We start from the raw sequence: 17,710 nt of genomic DNA, 5'->3' as shown, positions 1-17,710 counted from the left end.
CACATGATTTTTCTTTTGAAAAGAAATATATAAGAAGTGTACAACTATTGTCTTCACAACATATCCAGGACCATACTGTGTTGTTCAGTGAGAGTTTAGAAATATTTATTTGGGAAATATTTTTATTCTTTTGAAATACTCACCTCTTTAGGACTCATTGCAATTCAATTCTGCCATCAGGCTAAGACATCCTCTGAATTATGGGATTAAGCCCATAGGAAAAACTGTGGATCAACATATATTTTGTATGTATGATATATTTTACATTAATATGTTATGGTTCTTCTGTATCTGTATGTTAGTGTGCCAGTTTTGTATGTTACTAAATACATGTCCATGCTGGAATGGAAGTTTTAGGATCAGTTTTACTGTGGTTTAGGAATAATGAACAGTACATTTGTGTGCATCTTTGATTTCCATAATTGTCATGACACAGATCTGGGCTGCCTGAGGCGGTAATACATCCTTATTTTGTGTTGATACATGCAAATGCTGGTGTAATGATTCAGTTGTTTTACATTAATCGCCAGCATGACTCTTTACGATTGACCTAACCAGTGTTGGCCTCTTAACAGTGCTGTGACGTGTGCTTGCAGACCTGAAAAGCAGCAAGTGTGCTTATGTGCAGGTGATGTCCTGTTGCACAGGGGGCTGGACATGGCCTGGAAGCAAAAACAAGACCAGAAACATTGATTTCTGAACACAACATTTCACTTGGTTTTGACTGAGATCACATAATTTTGTCCCAGCTATAATCTCTGTCAGGCTGGAATTGAATAGTATTACTATGGAATTGTATACTGTGGAATAGTAAGATGAGTGGTTGTTGTTGTAAGTGAAGTTTTACTTGAAAGAAAGTTAATTATTCATAATGCGTTATATGTTATAACGTCATACATCATACCTTACTCATATAACTGTATTATGTAAATAACGTTAGTTCACCCATGTAACTGATGATGATGTATAAGGTGCAGATAGGTGCTATCTGCCTTGCTGGTGGTGTATGTTTTTGCTGTGAGCAGGTGTCTGTGGTGCAGGGTCAGAAAGCATCTCACTAACATCAGTTCTTCAGATTTTAGTTTTGTTTTTATTCTGTTTAACTCTACCTCATACATATCAGCTGTCACTGTGAAGCATATGAGTATCGGACGCTGAAAGCGCTCAAAGTTCAGAGGGAGACGAGGAGGAGGAAGTTTGCGGTTAGCCATATCAGTTCTACGCAGACTCGGGCCTCTCTGGAGACCAGGAGCCGTGGTGAAGCAGAATACTTTCCGTGCCTGGCATGTCACCTATTTGACATAAGCCTCCAGCCCTTTTTGTCAGGAGAGGAATAAAAGCTGCTGCTGTTTTGTTAGTGTTTGTTTAATGCTCATCAGCACAGTTGCGGAGCCCCAGGCTGTCAGCTGAGTGGGATAATGCACAGCTCAGTCTCGCTGCCCCGCCGCCCTGGGTAAGACACTGCTCTGTCACTTCATGCCACTCAGCTTTGTGAGCCGCCCGGGTACAGGGCCATGTTTGTGACCTCCTGTATCCCACAATCCCGCTGTTCTGTGTGACTTCAGACAAGGGTGTTACTGTTCATCTGTCCCAACTCTGTGAGTGTACATGACCTGTAAATAAATAGAGTATTTAAGCTTTCTAAATCGTCGTGTTTTGTTGTTATTTTGCGAAAAGACATGATGCAAAGTTGTAACCGTCTGTGTCAGGGCTGTGTTATTCTATAGTGCATTAGTGCATTTGCTTGCATGAGTGTGTGTATGTGAATGTGTGTATGCACAAGAATGTGTGCGTGCCTGCATTTGTGTGTGGAGGTCTTCCTTTGATACTGTCTATGATAATACATTGGTAAAAATGGATGGTAGACAATTAAAATGTTTGTGGATTGTTTGTCAGATATTTACTCTCAGTACTGAATCTTATCGGGCTCCCTCCCCTCCCACTCTTTAGTGGGTTATCATACTGACCTAGTATATCATATCAAAATACAAACAGCCTGATGTGGGGACCATTCCCAAAGATAAAGCTCAGAACTGATCTGCTTCTGAGCTGGCATGAGATGAGATGGCATGTGAGCACTGTCAACTCACCCAAGGGTCAAAGTTCACTCAGCTGAGGTGCTGTTGGGTAATCTGGAGCCAGAGGAGAGGGCAAGTCACGCACACAGGGATTTCTCTCTCTCCTCAAATGGAGCAAAGTTGAACTGTTGGTCAATCCTCCTTTCAAGACTTCTGACAGTTACTCAAGCTTCTCCAGCTCCCCCTCAGCATTATGGGAGTGGCTGCCCTTATTGACCTGGACTGAGCATGAAGGAGATGACCAATCAGGGTAAAGGGCAGTCTCCATATTAAATTCTGGATTTCCCTAGTGCTAGTGTATACGCCATTAACTGAGCTTGTCAAGGTCTTAGCAATATTTGCTGATGTTTTCAAATTGTACCATCTTAAAATGGAAAAAAAAATATTGCTTAATGTTCTAGATATTGGTCCAAAATGGATTCTAAAAACTGAAATTCAAAGGAGATGAAAACTCCTCAATATATTTCTTTGCTAACCTCACGTTTGTGGGTCTTGGTAACTGTTGCATGTACTTCCAGTCATCGTCCACTAGAGGGCAATCACATGCATAGAATATCTCAAATGGGTCCTCTGTCCTTAGTTTACCGTGGTCAAAGTCACCCTAATAACTGACAGTAATTGTGGTAAAAAAATGCTGGAAAATGGACTCCTATTTTCAGTAAAGAGCAAGAAAAAAGTATGCACACGTATATATATATATATACATATATACATTCATTGTGTGATGCAGATTTATCTTCGCAGAGATCTCTCTATATACAATGCTGATTATTGGTAGTAAAATGGTAATAAAACTTGAAATGAGACTTCAAAAAAAATGGCGCATGTGTCTCCTCCTCTTCAGTAGTCTGGGACATCATTTTTGCCGCGCTTAATTGATCACTCCATTACAGAACTATTAAGACACTGAGAGCTTTAATCTATGGCTTGCCAACAGCAGTGAGTTACGATATGATGCCCATATTGGCATGCGGTTAGTATTGTGATACATCAAGACTAAGTGCATGATCAATAACTGCAGAGACAACTTTTTTTTCACCCCATTTTACCTTTTGACGATCTTTCATAACCATTGAGCCGTATTTCCCCACACCCCTAGGACATGCACATTGCGATGACTGTACAGCTCGGAGCATGCACCGCATGTCCCCAAGTTCCAGCAGTGTAGCGTGTTTTCATTAGAGCTGAACAGTCGTGTTTGTCATGAGCATGCAGCCTCTGTGCGCACAAGCACGTCACCTCGCGTGGAGCTCCGTGGCGCTCTGCTACAAAAGAGTAAATCAAACAAAGAAAGGGACCAAACCCGCGCGTGACCCGGTTCTGCTCAGTCTCTCGGTGTCTGAAGTCTCCTCAGACCTCTGGGCAGGCAGAGTTCTGTGGGGTTGCTAGGATACCAGTCTGGCTCGTGCATTAGATCTAATTTATAAAATGCGGCCACCTCTCCCTCTGCAGATCTATTGCTGCGCAGGGTTCACGAGCTGAAAGGGAGATAGAGACACAGGGGAGCACAGGGGGACACAGGGGGAACACAGGGGGAACACAGGCGAGCACTGCCACACAGGACAGTGCTGCCACAGGGCCTGTGATTACAGCTCAGTTACACCACAGCCTCCGCCATTAGAGGCCATATTATTTCATGTGAAGAGTGCATTACAGTGCATGCTTTCAGCTGGATTTTTATTGCTTATTGAATTTATACACGACAGATACTAGTTACACTGAATTTCTTGCCATAAAGACTTTTATCCACTTAGATTTTTTTTCAGAATATTTGATAGTTAAAAGTAAGGTATTTAATAAATAGTATTAGTATGATATGTAATAATTTAATAAAATACATATTTATTATTTACAAAATGAGATAAGATTGCCTCTGACCTTATACAGATACAGTAAGAAAATTACATGCAATTTCTTTATGGACAGAATACAACAGAAGACCTGGTGTGTTACTTACTGTTTAGCCATTCATAACTGCTACAAATCTGTACAAGGACTCTACAATGTCTGACTGCATTTCTGGCTGGAGAATTTCTGTCTCAGAGGCCCAGAGAGAGGACTGCAGAGCAGTATCTATAAACTCTCCATCCCTCTGATGCACAACATCACCTGTGTTTATTTCTCCCTGCATTGAAATGTGGTTCACGTCTCCGTGTTCACTGCAGCTTAGAACAGGTCTGAAACTGCACGAGACAGGCTACGAAAGTCATTGAATGAAGAAAACTAAATTAAATTAAATTTAAATAAATCTTAACTAAGAATTAATTGAAAATGATGTATATTGAATTGCTGGGTTCACAGACCTTGATGTTTCCGAGAGTAAGGAGATTTTTTTCCTTCAGAGAAATGCATATAATAAACATGCAGAACACAAAGTTACAGTACAAAACAACAGATTAATTGAAAGAACGATTAAACACAAAATGAAGTGGAAATGAGGACAGGATTTAAAAAACTGGGCACGCATAATAGTGAGAGTGACAAACAGCCCACAGTAAGGGGAGGTGTGTGGTGCAATTCAACTATGTAGTAAAAGGTAGTATGAGTAAAAAGAAAAGAAACAGTATCCAATTAGTGAAAGAAAAAAATTGTATTGATTTAACTACAGGATCTGTGTACCAATAATTTTAAAAATTGTTTTACAGAGGACAATACCACAGCGCATGAATCTGTTATGCCACTGTCCTAATATGCATAGGTGCATATCTGCTAATTCTATACGCTGAATTTTGGCACTGTGGGACACTGAAAATATTAACAATGTTCTGTTAAGGATGGTCTTTGCTAGATTGGATATATATTTATAAAAATGTTTTTTGTTGTTTGTAATGTTGTGTAATTGTACTACCAGAGGAGTGGGTTGAAATGGAAGATGAAATTGGTTGTTTTTTAATACGGCCTTAAGTTTTTTAAAAACAAAGAAAAAAAAGTTTGGGAGTTGAAATTTTCCCTGTAGGTTGTCAAAAGCGGTCATCATAAAAATGTGCAATCAGTGCATAATATGTTTGTGCTGTCAAGACTGGAAATCTGCCAAGATGTCTTATGGAATTGTGCTGCATATCCATCAGTTCCTGAGTCTTTGTTATTATCCATGGTGAATAATGCTTCCTTGAGCTCTTCACATGTGTGGTGTTCAGGTTGTTAGCTTGCAGTCCCATTAATTTAGGGAGAGTTATACTGTTTTGAAAATTATCAATGACCTCCTTACTGTTCTCATTATCTAGTGTATTGATTTTTACGAAATAATGTGAATGCATTATTTATGTCTCTCTGATCATATAGTGTATCTCCTCTATTGTGGTCATAATGTAGATTTTCTCTCTTTCAGTCTTATTAGAGAGAAGTATTCCTTGTCTTTAAATATAAAATTAAACAAAATGAATTGTGTTTATTTTGAGAAGCTATGATGTTGGTTTTTAATAATGTATTATAGATTTATTCTGCTAAAGACTGTGATAGAATGAGCACAAAACTCTTAATGTCATTTTAAAGTGTTTTTTTTCCTGTTAATGTTCTTTTTTATGCAACAAATATGAAATGATATGACCTCTGATAACAGCTTCTGCAATCTCCCAGAGTAATATTGCTGAGCTGTTTACATGCTCATTGAGTCCCAGGAAAGATGCCTTCTCTTTGGAAATGAAGAAATGGAATTCTTAATAGAGACACATTAAAACATCAGCTCAACTGTTAGCACCTTGGGACTGTCAGTAGTTGTAAATCAACAGGTGTGCTATTGGAAATACTAATTATGTGAATATTGGCATATCTGGGGGGAGCCTGGAATTATTTAACAAGTAGTAGCCTATCTAAGAGAATGATTTAAAATATGAAGGGAAATATGAGAATTTTCTAACTGGGGGATTATGTATGCATTGTATATGTTCCAATCCTTTTATGTGTTGTGCTAGTATTTCATGAGATTGAAATGGTTTCTGTTTCACCAGGAAACAATCCATTTATGGGTTAAGTATGGTATTATAGTCTCCACCAGTAATCACTGCAGAGTGGAATTTATGATAATGCAAGACTAGAAAAATACTATTTCACTGTGTAAATGGGGTGTGTTTTTTTCTGATGAGGAAGGATACCTCTGTTTTGGAATTAACAGAAGATGAAAAAATCCAGTTGGGTTTACGCCTATGTTGTTGTGCCTCTGAGAAGTGCATCTCAAGTATTAAAGAGGCACCTGACTTTAATTTGCTTGTGTGATTGATTGCTTTTGTCCATTTAATATGTGTTAATGCCATGGTAATTACACAAAGGGGAAAGTTCAAGACATAGCCAACAGAAGTTATGTTGTACAGAAGTCATAGTTAAGAGATTCAGTGAAGTCATTAACAACATTGCAACATGGGAGGAAAATGTCTCACATTGATTTATAAAATAGGATGGTGAGTAAACATGAAGGTGAACACACAGACAGACAGTAATGAAAACAGTGAAATGACATAGGACATAAATAGTAGCAATTAGAGATCAGCTCTGTTTTCAGAATCTGAGACTTAAGACTCTGTTTTGATCTGTGTTATTTATTTTAACCCCTGTGTTAAGTTCTGGGGTGTTGTGTTAGCCCATGTGACATGTAGTCAGGCCCCATGGATAGATGTGATGACATTAGCCAACCCACCAGCCAACCACCACCACTTCCTCACCCGCCTCGATAAACTAATTGGTGTGACATGCAGAGATGATGTCATCCTGTCATGAAGGTCATGTGACTCTGATGCCCTCTGGGAAATGTGGTCATCATGATGTCAGAGGGGGTGACAGGCTAGTGGAATGATCTCAGAGGCATGGTGACACTTGAACTCAGTAGGTGTTTCAGTGTCACTCCCGGTGTTTCCCGCTACAGATTAGAAAAGGTGTAAAAAGAGAAAGCATATTTTTTACTCCAGAGTGCAAGGATCTGTCTGGTAATGATTTGCTCTGTCTGCCACACTTACCAAGGACAACCCTACAACACACACACACAAGTGCACATGAGTGCACTCTCTCTCTATGTCTCTCTCTGTCTCATACATACATACACACACACACACACACACACACACGCACACACGCATCCTGTCCTGAGACTCTCTCTGCCCTCCCGTCTGTCTCTGTATAATTCTCATTCCCAGCATAGTCAGAGAGAGATGCCAGGCTGATTAATCGATCATAGTTCTTATTTGCTTCAGCTCTTCAGCTCTGACTTTGTGTCAGCCACTTTCTGTCTACTGAGGCTGTCATCTCCCCTGAGCTGAAAAGCTGCTGAATGTTCATCAACATGTTCACGTACATGTATATTTATATTTTATCAATAAAATGCAACTACCACAACAATACCAGGGGTTACTGCGTTACCCCAGTGTTTATAATATACACCCTTTTAAAGGTCTTTTGGAGTGGTATGATTATTGTTATTGCTAAAACTCACCTCTATTGGTAGTAACACAATTGAAACTAAGTAGAGCAAAGACGTTGCATTCCATATGCACCAGCATCTTTACAGCAGCATATATACATGTAAGCAAAAGTGAAATTCAGAATTCTGTGTGTGGGATGCTCACAAAGGAGGTATGGTGGAAACCAGTCAGTGATGATCAGTAAAAGAGATGGTGAATCGTCGTGTCCATGGAAACACTATGAAAGAGTGAAAGAGCCAGGTCCTGTTAAGGCTGCCGCTGTCACATAAGGCTGTTCCTCCCGAAAGCCCCGACGGGCTGATGCGTCAGTGACGGTTTTGCCTCTCGACAGGTGTTCCGCATGGAAAGAGAGAAATATGTTCACCAGGTAGCTAGTGTCTCGTGTTAAGGATTCTGGTGCCAACACAGAAACTCAGAGAACTGAGGTTATGCTCGAGTAATGACACCTCAGCACCACGTTTCAGGCCGAAACCCATGAACTGTGGTCACAGATGAACCTCCAAAGTGAAGCTCCAGCTGTGTGTGTCTCAAATTTCCACTGAGACTGGGACCAAGAAGGTCTCTGCTTTTTCCACACAGTGCCATGATAATAGACCCAGTTCTGCCCATTTGCATACAAGGTGTCTGAGTGGGACTGTGGGAAACACATGCCTGTAGCTATGGTGATGGGAAAACATTGGGTTTCATATGGGAGAGGGAAGCTACAAGAGGCACAGACACATGTTGGACCTGACAGACAGAAAGAGGCTGACTTTCAAAATATCTTTCAACAACTATAAAAAAAGAGCAGCATTAATTTGAAAGAGAGAGATTAAAGCTGTTTGTGCTTGAAAATCACTGCCTTCCTAAGACATGAACAGTATAGCAAGCATGAGAGCATGACTGGGGAGAGTCAACCCTTTGGGACAATCTCCAGACCTCCATGCAGGCCCAGCCTGGGTTTGAGGAGAGGACTAAATTCTGTTTAATAGAACATCTATTTGTCTTGTTCTGGAAGACAGAACCTCATAGAAATTAGGGAAGATTTTGAAGCTCTGTGCATCCATCTATGGCGTAATTAAAAAGATTGGATCTGTTAATTAATGGATCTGCAGTTCTGAGCGGCTCTAAAAAGGAGGTGAGAGTGATGTGTGTTGGGGAGATCGCTCTGTGTGTGTGTGCGTGTGTGTGTGTGTGTGTGTGGGTTGGGGGGGGCCCAGACAAAGTGTTCTGTGGGCTCTCACGGTCTGAGAGAATAGTTTTTCATGGTTTATTCTGTTTTTAACACAGGTGAACATCCTGGCCTGCCCTTATTTAATAACCTTGCCCATCTACTGAAGAGAGAAGACGACACTTTCGAGTCCCCATAAAGTGTATATATTTCTAAAATTTATTTGTGTGTCAGATGCTCGTATCAAGAGTGAGAGAAATAGACAATACAGTGCCAGATACAAAGAGCAATGTACGCTTCAGAATTATCTGTGGATACTAAGAAAGAAGCTACATGGAGCCATCCTGCCCAATTAGAGTATAAATCATTAAGTGTAACTAATGTAAATTACGAACTTAATCGAGCTGTTGACTATCAAGTGAAGAAAAACAAATGCAGATTGCAATGTTTCAAATCTCAGTTCAACGGGAAGATTAGGGCAGATCCGAGTCAGATGAACTTACATTTTGTATAAAAATCACACGAGATAATACCCTCACAAGAAAAATAAGGAGATTAATTGCAGTTAATTTCTGTAAGACAAGATAATACTAATTACAAGAATGTTCATTCAGTTCTTCGGCATCAATTTGTGAAGCCTTCACATTACTGCCACTGTCTCAACACCGCGATTTATGACCCAGTCTTGTGAACGTAATGCGGCATGCGAACGCTCCCATTTTTTTCCCACAATGGTGTGCTCTACCGTCAGTACTAATCCATCGAAGCGGTACTGGAGTTTGTGTGACCCCACCCCCACCCTCCTTTCTTTTGCAGGAGCGCAGGTTGTAAATACGTAACCTCACCCTAATCAGGGTAATAGGAAATCAAGCCTTGGTCAGTGGAGCGTTTGCTGTTTTTACTCCCTACAATGAAAAAACACTTTCTTCAGAAACAGCAGCATTGGTGCTGTCTCCCTCTGCCTACTGCCCCCTCTTGGATGGGATGCGCTGCCTGGGTGACAACAGGTAGAAGAGATTCCAGACAGAGATTAATTACATCTCAACCCCAGTGCTGCTCTCGCTGTGACTGTTGACTCCACAAAATCAGACTGCTCTCTGCTGCTTGATTAACCCCCCCCCACCCACACTCACACACAGCCCCCAACCCCCCCACACACACACATACACACACACACACACAGACATACACATACACACACACACACACACCACACATACACATAAACATTCACCCCCCCCCACACACACACACTCGTACCCACATCCCAAGATTCTGCTGCCTGGCACGCGTGCTCACCCTCACCCATAAATGCATTACAATGTGTTCCTGCCAGCCCTGCACTAATACGACTAATGCTTCCCCTGGAGCTGCATTAACCCCGGATGTGAGACTGATTTAGAGCAAAGAGCTAGCCCCACCCCATTGCTGCGCGTGGTCCAGCTTCCTGTCTCCAACCCACAGGGTTCTCTGTTAAACACAATTAAAGTGCTTCAAAGAGCATTTTCAGGAATAGGGCGAGGCTCGTGAGAGAGAATGGGCGGAGCCTTCTTTTCTCTGGTGCCCGAGACCCTGGTTCTGTCCAACAGTAGCACAGATATGGGTATCTCATCTGTTCTGTCCAATAGGAGAGCAGAATGGACACCTTAATGATTGTATGGAATGATGATATTTAAAAAAGAAGCAACCAAAAGATGACCCTGATGGAAATGTACAGACAGGAGACAGACAGAAGGGAATTATACATGAGTAAAGGAGAACTGTAACTGATAAATAGGGAGTAACATTACGTGCTGTTCAGGGGTTCACTGTGAAAGAAAAATGGTAAAATACACAGTTACTGGCATCTGCAGAACATTGGACAGCATTGTTGTGTTAATTTTTAAAATAGGGTGAATCAAGTTCACCCAGATCCAACTTGGCTCTAAGATAAATTGTAATGTGTGTGTCTTTGTGTTTGAGCATGTGTTTGGGGAGAGGGGGGTGGTTAAAGGATGCCTGCCTCCCTACAACAGCTTCATTCACAAGGTGCAAAATAATTACTGTAATATTTCATCACAGCACTGTAATAGTAATGCAGATCAAAGGGAGAGGAGAGAGCAAGATATTCCCCAGGAAATATTCAATGTATGTGTGTAGAAATTCAAATCCCTTTAACCATGAAAAAGACAAACAGCCTGAATTTACTCATGCTTGCCTCCTTCACCGAAGTAGCAGTGCTGTTACTGCACAGCCAATTGCTGTTTTCCGTTGACAATGTGGTTCTGGTGACCCATCTGAAATAGGGACTCCAGCACCATGGGGATTATGGGATTGTGTTCATCAGATCCATGGATAAAGGAATGTTTCACTGGTGGAGGTTTCCTTGCTGTGGGGCTGTGTGACTGTGCACAAGCAGAGTAGTGCCAGGTGCACTGTGGGTAAAAGCCTCTCTCTTGTTCAGGGCTAATGACATCAGGAGAAAATCTGATTTATGGAAATGTCACTGGGCCACAGACGCGGCTGACCCGTGGAGAGAGCTGTCTGAAGGTGCCACCGCAAAATAACAGTCGCTTTGTCTGACATTTAAGACCAAACCTGATGCAGATGCTTAGATTCTCTTTATGTAAGACTTGCTGTCCACACACACACACCGCACGACACCAATGCTTCACCCTCCTTTTCCTTCAAATCTCAAGCCACTGCAAGAGCAAGATTTCAGAGCAACGGGAGCAAGGCTCCAGTACACTAAAAGCAGGACTTTAGAGCCAGGGATGGAGGAGTTCAGAGCCACAAGAGTGAGGTTACGGATCATACTGTAGGTGAACAGCTTCAAAGCCACATGATATGTGCAGCACACCGACAGGATCTTGACAGGGAGAGCAATCTCACCATGATATCTGAATGCAATGTGAGTGCTGAACCTTTAACAGAGAAAGCAGATGGAACTTGCAGTGTATTTAAGTATGATGTTCAATATAATAACACATTTAAAGTCCTCATGACAAGTTCAAGATTCAAGTTTCGACTCACCGAGTCAAGTAAATTTGCTTTATTTGCTAGGATAACCTGTTATCAATGATTTTACCAATGCCTGGTTGATAAATCTGATAAGGCTGAAGGCAATAGTACATGTAAGTATGTACAATTATTATTATCTTGCATGGATAATAATAGTCAGTACAATTTATGACAAACTTGGTATGGTGGATAATGATTAACATGACAATCATTCTATTCCACCTCACATTTGTTAATAAATGTTTAATAATCTGTCTATTGATGTTTTATTAATTCCAAAGAAGCATCACTATTGATGCATCATATGTTTTTAGAGAAATGCAATACATAGATTTTGGATATTCTTTTGCTGTTGAGTGTGAGAACTATAATTGATCATTCAAGACTGACAGTGATATGCTCAAGTGACTTTGACTATTGGATAGGGAATATATCACCTTATCAGTCAGAGAGGCACTTGGACACAGAGGATGAGGTGATTTAATCAGTTGATTGTCAAACCTTGGTAAAATCGAGGCAGAGAAACAGAAAGGAACCGATATGACCTCATATATAAAAACTGGTCTTTTGACTTCTCACTCTGCAAAGGTAATGTACACCAGCTAATTTATGTCGTTAAATATTCATTTATTCAGGCAAGTCTCTGTGTGCATTTACACCTACACAATGCTTGAGACAGCCAGACAGTTTGTTTTTCCCCAGGGAAAGGGAAACTAAAGCACTAGAATTTAAATCTAAGATAACAGAATTAAGGAGATTTTTTACCCTCTGAGACAATCGTGACTGAGTGCAATGCTGATTCTGTAGCAGAGTTTTAATGAACACAGGACACACTGCAAAATGTATCCTGGGTTATGTAGAGGGATCAGCAAACATCATTACTGCATTCATCTTTCTGCTTGGTCAGCAAAGGCCTTCTAAATAACAGGCGATGGCAGCTATTCAATTTGGAATATGTTCCAGTTTATATTTTTGGAGAGCTTATTGTGTTGGCTAAACCACAAGTATATCTTTTAAAAATGATGATCATTTATTTTACCGCACAAACTATAAGCGTATGTATAGGATTCAAAACTTTTGTTATTTGGAATATCATGAATGTCCTTGTAAATAGTCAGAGAATCCTACATTAAATCCTACACTAGATTATAACATGCTACATTAAATTATGAATAAAGATAAACGCACACACACACGCATAAACACATATTGTATTCCTCACAATACTGCTGTCATATTTTCTCTGTATTCTGGATGGTTTCAAGATTGCAGGAAAATTCATTGTAGATCTTTTATATTAATATGCATTAAATGGTTGCAGTAACTTGCACAAAAGAGCATGTTTTATGTTTTCTAATAGGCATGTTTTCTTTCTCTTTGAAATCACCCCATTTTTATTACAGTAGATGTAAAAACACTAAGCAAGTGATATTTTATAGTGGAAAAAGTATTCACACAGAAAGCCTGTCACATTGTTTCCCTTTGCTAACATTCTTGACTTTTTCTGCCTCTGCTATTAATTGAATTTCCATTGTCTTTTACTGGTTTAGTATTCCATAGATACAGATTGATATGGTTCTTGAATGTCAACGACAAGGATTTTATGCTAAAAATAGCACGCTGCTCCTGGATAAATATAGCAAGAAATTAAATCAGAACCAACAGAAAGGAAACAGACACCAGGAAACTGCCTTTATGTTCTCCATTTTAAAGATAGCTGTTCATGCTGCCAAAGAGTTCCAACGACCTGGTTCTGTCACTTCACTGGTCCTTAATCCTAGTTCTGAAAAAAAATATGCATCAATCTGAAAATTCTACTCCCCAATATTAAATTATCAATCCATCCAATCTGAGTTGACATGCCTCTTTTTTGCGAGGAGGTGCCACAGACCATTTGCTAGGATGCTGAGGTCAAAACATAACTGGGTTACATTCAGATTACACAAAAATGAATCCAATTTCAATTATAATCCTGACCGAGGCCAAATGAGTAGATCCTGAGTAGACTGTGGCTTCATCTGACTCCATGTTAATTTGACTGGTCAGATCCTACTGGAAGTAATGAGGTGCAGGCAAGTGAGGATAAATCTCTGCGTTCTGCAGTGAACAGACAGGGGGACATCTGCAAGGAAAACCTACATTAGCATATTTATTTATAAATGTATAGATGCAAACATGCTCATACATAATACTAGACCTCACTGCTCAGAGGACTCTCTTATAAAGCCTATGACCTTGCCAAATGTAAATGTTTACATTACATTTACATTTATTCATTTGGCAGACGTTTTTATCCAAAAGGACTTACAAGTAAGGCAGAGTAAGATATAAGCAAAACGTCATATAAGAATTCAGCAATATTAGGAGTGCTGCAAGACCAAGTTTCAATCAATGACCAGACAAGGTACAAGCTAGTTGGTAGAGGTATGAGTGTGTGAAACCACCATCAAGGGACAACGGTGGAGAAAGTTCTGGATAGTGATTTTGTGCCCCAATGTGACGGGACCACCAAACACCACTTGGTGGCAGAGTGTAGTGGTTGGGTAATGGTAAACATGCTTGGCTTTTTCCCTAAATTATTTGTCTATTTCATTAATACTTTAAAAACATGGAGCTAAGAATATGAAGCTACAAGCCAGTAATGGGCAAGTTATTGCATTTCATCCAAGACGTGTTCCTACTTAGTGGTTTATCCTAAAATATTTAATATGATATATTTATATTATATATTATTATTATTATTATTATTATTATTATATTACATATATATTATATTTCTCCTTGTAAATCTACTGGAATGTGCATTAGTCAACTTGCCAATCTTGTACTGCGTCCTAGCAAATGCATAATATTCCTTTTTAGCATATCTCTGCCTAGAGACAACTGATTATAATATTCAACTATTACTACTCAACTATTGTTCTATTTCACCGCAGTGAGTCATGACACTGGGTCTTAGTCCTGAGGGCCAGCTGGAGAGAAGCATTAAATTAACTACTATGTGGTGATGGGCGATGTTACCTACAATGCATCATACTGCACGCCCACTTTTTTCAGTGTCTTCCTCTGCATTGTCTATCATCCTTGTCTGACAGATAGATTTTAACATCATCCTACAGCACAACTGCAAGTCCTGAGCTGAACCTTATCACCCTGATCCACCCTCCAGGTGACATCTTTTGACATAGTTTCTTCTCAGTTTTACATCTAAAATAAGACTGCTAGCTTTAGTTACTCACAGCTAGCTTTGATGGGTTCCTCACTTCCTCACAGATATGTTGCTGCTATATTTTGTGTACCATACTCACAACCTTTGTTTTTAACCACATTAGTGAGTCTCCTAAATTATTGTGTCAACACCTGCTTGCCGATTTACCTCTTTAAAGACTTTGTGAGCTGTGGCCCTCCCAAGGCTGCTTGCATTTCTTTACTGTGGTGAATAGGTTTTTAGCTGATTAAACAGCATGCCCCTATGTACTTTCACACAGAGCAGTGTCTGAGAGTTGGTTTCAAGGTTGAGGCGCACAACAGGTGGAGTAGCTTGTTTTCTAAGTCCCATTTTAAATCCTTTGCAAGAAATAGTAATTGAACAACACTAACAGGAGCCTCTTTGCCTTGAAGAATTTTTGTACAAAAAATCTGATGCTTCCAGCTTCACTGCTGCATTTTTAGAAATGGTGCATTTCTGTGCCACTGTGACATCTTCCTACCACTGCATCTGGTTAGGTAGCTGGCTAGAGGAGAGCCAGCATGCAGAAAACATACAGTGCTCCTGTTTTGTAAGATAAGAGCATAGCAAACTAGCTATGTAAAATAGAACAAAATTGTGTTTCAGAACATTCTGATAACCTTTCAGTGGTAGCTAGTTAACTCATAATATTTTGTTTAGCTTAGTCTTTTTCACTGACATTGCTGAGCATGGCCTCAAAATGTGAACATTTGTATATGTTTGTGAATATGTATGTGTATATGTATTCAATGGTTTGTGCTTACATAAATTGTGTGTGCGTGTGTGTGTGTTTGCCGCATGCGAGGGGGGAAGCGGTGTTGCTCCGAGCTCAGCCTCTCAGGTTTGGTGCTTCAGTAAAGCTGGCTGCTAGAGCTGTGCCTGGCACAGAGACTGAGTCACCCTGTCAGTGATGCAGAGAGTTACAGTCAGGGGGGCCATGCTGTAACATCTGACTGCACACCCTGTGGTCTCTGATTTTTTTTTAAAAAGAAGAACGTAAGTTTTCCTTTCGTCAAATTTATGAATGCATCAGTAAATCCTAAAAGGTAGCATTTTCTTGCCCCATAAAGCCATCCTATCTCTCTATGTCTCTAAATAGGCTGTGCTACACAATTAAATGATTAGCAGGGGTGTTCTGCAGGAGGTGTGGAGATGTTGTCAATGAAATGGTTCTCTTAGTAGATTTCCTTCACTCTTGAAGGCATCTATATTTCCTCAACATATAGAGGAAATACATTTATGGAAATTATTAACATAATTCATCAATGCTTATTTCAGATGTTTTGTAGCACTAACACAATTTGCTCTCTAGAAAAAAGTCAACATCTAAGGTTCAACAATTAGCTTTTTTTTAAATATTAAGACATGTGCAGCTTACACTAGGTCAGCATGGTTTAATAATGATACATGTAATCTTTGTTACATTATAATAATAAGAATAGATAATAATAATAATATAATTTTCATATCGCAATCATTTTTATCACGTAGAGATAAATGAACTGTGAACTGCCAATGTAGGAAATAAGATCAAGCACTTAACATTAGATGAAGTAATTACTTAATCAAACACCTGGGCAAATATTTACAGAGCCATTTTTTAATGTATTATTGCTGTACTTTACGTTACCCAGTTTTATTCAGCTGTTTTTGATGGATTCTACATTCATTTTACATTGACTCCCTGGCTGTGTCTGAAAGCGATCTGAGATTCAGAGTTCTGGCTGAGGTTAAGCACTGATGGGTCTTGGACAAGGCTCATAGCAGGAATCTGAACTACAATCCCAACATGAAATACTCTTTGCAGTTTGTGCAACTGTGCTTGACCACAGAGGACAAATACCCCATTGCATTGTGTGCACTCAGGAGATCCAGGCGATTATCCTCCCCATTAAATTCACTGGTTCCACAAAAAAAGTTAGAGTGACTTTCATGTCCTGATTTCATTGAAGTCCCCTGTGGGTCCTAGAAGAAGATGTTCTACAGGGTTATTTTTAAAAGGCCCTGTGAAATTGATATAGCCATTAAAGTGCCCTCCATTTTTATTCATACCCCTGACTAAGTAAGAACAGAAAACATGCTACAAAGGGAAAAAATGTACATATTGGATCTTTTTTACTTTTAAAAAATGTTTTACAAAATCTTGAGCATTGCACTGAGCAAAGTTAAATTGTTCACAAGTAATGAATTTTAATACAGAAAACATGAGGGCCACATTTATTCACACCTTTAAGTAATCTACAAAACAAAACCAACAACATACTGAATAAATAATGGTAACACAGAAGAGCTTCATCAGTCACAAGCTTGTACATTGGCAAACCTGCCAGGAAGAGCATGTATGTCTGTTTTGCTATCATGGGCTCTGAGACAAATTTTGTAGTTATAAATGTTAAAAATACTATTTCACATTGCCTGTATAAAGGTTCCATTCATGTCTGGTTGACAAGGAAGAAGGCTTTTCTGAGGGCACACCAAAAATAGGTGACTTGAATTTGGTTAACTACATCTGAATGACAACACTGGAATGAAAGAATTTCCAGGTGAAACAAAAAAAAAATAGCCTTTTAGACATGCTATTCAGCATTGTATCTTACATATAAAAGTTTATGTTGAGGAAAAGACCCATAGCTACTGTGAAATATAGTGTTAGAATCTATCATGCTTTTGGTCGTTTGGCACCGACACATCCTGATATCCTGAGGTAGGAGCTCCAACATCTATCTGGACATTTCAGCCAAAAACCTGGTTCCCTCTCTGCCAAGAAGCTCAAACCTTTGCTGAAACACATGGACATTCCAGCATGACAATGACCCAAAGTATTCTTCTTTCTTAGTATGTTTTC

Source organism: Megalops cyprinoides, chromosome 10 (assembly GCF_013368585.1).
Source record: "Megalops cyprinoides isolate fMegCyp1 chromosome 10, fMegCyp1.pri, whole genome shotgun sequence".
Lineage (NCBI taxonomy): Eukaryota > Metazoa > Chordata > Actinopteri > Elopiformes > Megalopidae > Megalops > Megalops cyprinoides.
Note: the sequence above shows the minus strand (reverse complement) of the source record.